The 2,950-nt window shown below is 44.1% G+C and overlaps 1 protein-coding gene across 1 annotated transcript in view; it reads left to right on the top strand.

Annotated features, from left to right (window-relative positions):
• LOC101298654 (probable LRR receptor-like serine/threonine-protein kinase At1g51880-like) overlaps positions 1-2,950 on the top strand; it is a 15,532-nt gene that overhangs the window by 11,184 nt on the left and 1,398 nt on the right. The window lies entirely within an intron of this gene.

Consider the following 2,950-nt stretch of genomic DNA (forward strand, 5'->3'; position numbering starts at 1 on the left):
CTCTCTACTCAGTACTCACCATCATCGCTGCCCCTCCTCCTCCACTGCCTCACTGTCGCCGCCGCAACAATTGACGGTTCCCCTCATCCGCGCCACACCATCGCCGTCCTCTTCCTTCGTTGGTCGCCACGTCAGAATCAACAGTAGTAGAATCGCGTCTTCCTCCTATCCAAGCTTGATCACATCACCTCTGTCCTTTGACGCTCGTCAAAGAGGCACGCCGCACGACGATGCTCGACGACTACGACGCCCAGATCGCATCACTTCAGTCCTCCGATGTCGGATCTCATACAACGTCAAGCTCTTAGATCTGGTTATGCAAACTGATGTGATCTGGTCGTCATATTCATATCCTAGCACCTTGTCATGATTTGGTTTGAATTTGAAGCATTGCATATGTTGGAGCAAACCTTGATGCATGGATTTGATCTTCAATTTATATGAGATGTTCATGGATTTGATCTTCAGTTGGTATGAGATGCATGGTGTCACCGTCTCTCATTTGTCTCACTCAGTAGCAGTGATATAAATGAGGTTGAATGGTTTGGGTTTTGGTTGATTAGTAGGTGATGCCATATATGAATGAGGTTTGTTGTGAGAACATGAATGAGATCTGTTTATTTGAATGAGGTTTGCTTATCAAGTTAAACCATTACTTGTTGTGGTAGATGTAGTTTTAAAGTTCATTAGTAGTGATACGTACAGTAGCAGCAACGTTATCATCAGAGTCGGCTCGGCAGTAGTAGCGCTAGCATCAAAGTTGGTAGTAGCAGCGCTCTAGCATTAGAGTCGACAGTAGCAGCTTTGTTTGATTTCAGAGAATTGCCTGAAAAAATTACAATAACTCCTTTTTATCGGGTGCTACTGTGCTACGTGGCAGTAGCACCCAATGTGCTATGTGCTATGTGCTACTGTGCTTCTCAGTAGTGTGCTATTGTGCTACTTGGCAGTAGCACCCAATATGCTATTGTGCTACTCGGCAGTGTGCTACTGTGCTACAAGTCGATAGTAGCAGTTGATATGTAATGAAGGGTATTCTGGTAAAATTGTAGTGACAGATGGCATGTGAGTATTAGTTTGTCATAATTTGTTAATATTTGTCTTTAAATGTGTAAGATATTGTGTAAAAGATGTATTTGTAAACTGAAATTTGGTTAATAACTTTATAGTAATTTGCTAAATTAAAAAAAGTGGGAGAAAAAATAATATAAAAATAAATAAAAATAAAAAATGTCATCTAGTATTATCTATAGCCACGAGAAAGAATGGGTGAATTCGACTATACAAGTCGCACAAGAGCAGCAATGTTGGAATTCTCAGTTGGTCTTCAATCATCTATTGTTCACCTTTGTCTTCTTCTTCTCAGTTCTAACTTCAAACTCGAATGACTAACTGGATTCTTCACCTTCATTTCTATAATGGGTGGGAGTCCTCTTCTACTCACGATCATGATCACCCTTTCTGCTTTCTTCTCAGGTAATGAATCCACCCTCATCTCCTCCATCTCTGTTTCTTACTGATCGAACAAACTGGTATTTACTTCTTGGTTTCTTCAGAAACAGAGTCGACATCTTTCGAGATTGTGAACAACTGCAACTACACAATCTGGCCCGGACTTCGCTCCACCGGCTCATCACTAAACCTGTCCACCACCGGCTTCACGCTCAGGAGCGGCGCGTCCTTCAACCTCTCCGTCCCCAAATCCTGGACAGGTCAGGTGTGGGGACGGACACTCTGCAACGAATCCTCCACCGGAAACTTCTCCTGTTTCACCGCCGACTGCGGCACCGGAAAAGTCGAGTGCGACGGAAATGGCGCCATCCCGCCTGCTACTTTTGCTGAATTCGAACTCAACAACTTCGGCTCCGGCGTGGACTACTATGACGTCAGCCTGGTCACTGGGTTCAACCTCCCGATGGTGGTGGAGCCTCGCGGAGCAGGCAGCAACCACTGCATCTCTTCTGGATGCTCGGCCGACTTGAACGGCGATTGTCCCAAGGAGCTGAGGGTGGCGCGTGAGGGGAGCCAAGGGACCGTGGCGTGCATGACGCCGTGCACGGCGTTCAATAATTCGCGGTTTTGTTGTACCGGGGAGTATAGTACACCCGCCTCGTGTTCTGGGACCGTATATACCGATTATTTCAAACAAAGATGCCCAAAGGCGTACACGTATGCGTTTGATTTGACGCCTTATGCCAACCAGACTACGTTTACGTACAGCTGTGCGACAGCTAACTACAGCGTTGTTTTCTGCCCTATCAGGTACCTAGCTAGTTCATAATATATTGTCAAATTTGTCGTTGTTGAACCACTGCAAGTTACTTAGCGGTCAACCCGAGTTCGATTTCAGAGTGTTGTTAAAGTGGTTAGAAGCTGAAATGTATAGTTGGAGCGCTGAGAGATTAGTCGATTCTTCGTATTATAACATGTCGAAACGTTGGGCAAGAAGTCGAGAGCCAATATGATGTTTTTGACGAATGTGGTAGTGATGAGACAACAATGTGAAAGTGCAAGGGGTTATTAGTAGTTTTCTGGGAGTTCTCTGGTTACAGTGTGGGTCTATATTATGTAGAACAGTAGAATTAGTAGTACTTACAACTTACACGTAGAAATCTTCCATGATACAAATGCAGGTTAGTAAGAAAGACTAACCATCAAGCTTCTTTATGTCAGTTTACCAGCTGAAACACAAGCAGAAACACCAGCCAAAGAACCAACTGTATCCGAACAGGTTCCTTCGAAAAGTAAAAACCACACAATCATGATTGCCTCTATAGCGTCAAGTGCTGGGATTATCATCTTCATATTAGCGGTGGTAGCAGGCCTATGGAGCAGTAGAAGGAAGAGACAACAAGGTTAGCAAAATGAATACTTAGGCGGACTTTGAATGCAGGATTTTCAATTTTTTAGCTAGTCATTTTTGTGATGATTACTCTGGCTTTTGGTGTAG

This window comes from Fragaria vesca, linkage group LG7, assembly GCF_000184155.1.
Source record: "Fragaria vesca subsp. vesca linkage group LG7, FraVesHawaii_1.0, whole genome shotgun sequence".
Classification (NCBI taxonomy): domain Eukaryota; kingdom Viridiplantae; phylum Streptophyta; class Magnoliopsida; order Rosales; family Rosaceae; genus Fragaria; species Fragaria vesca.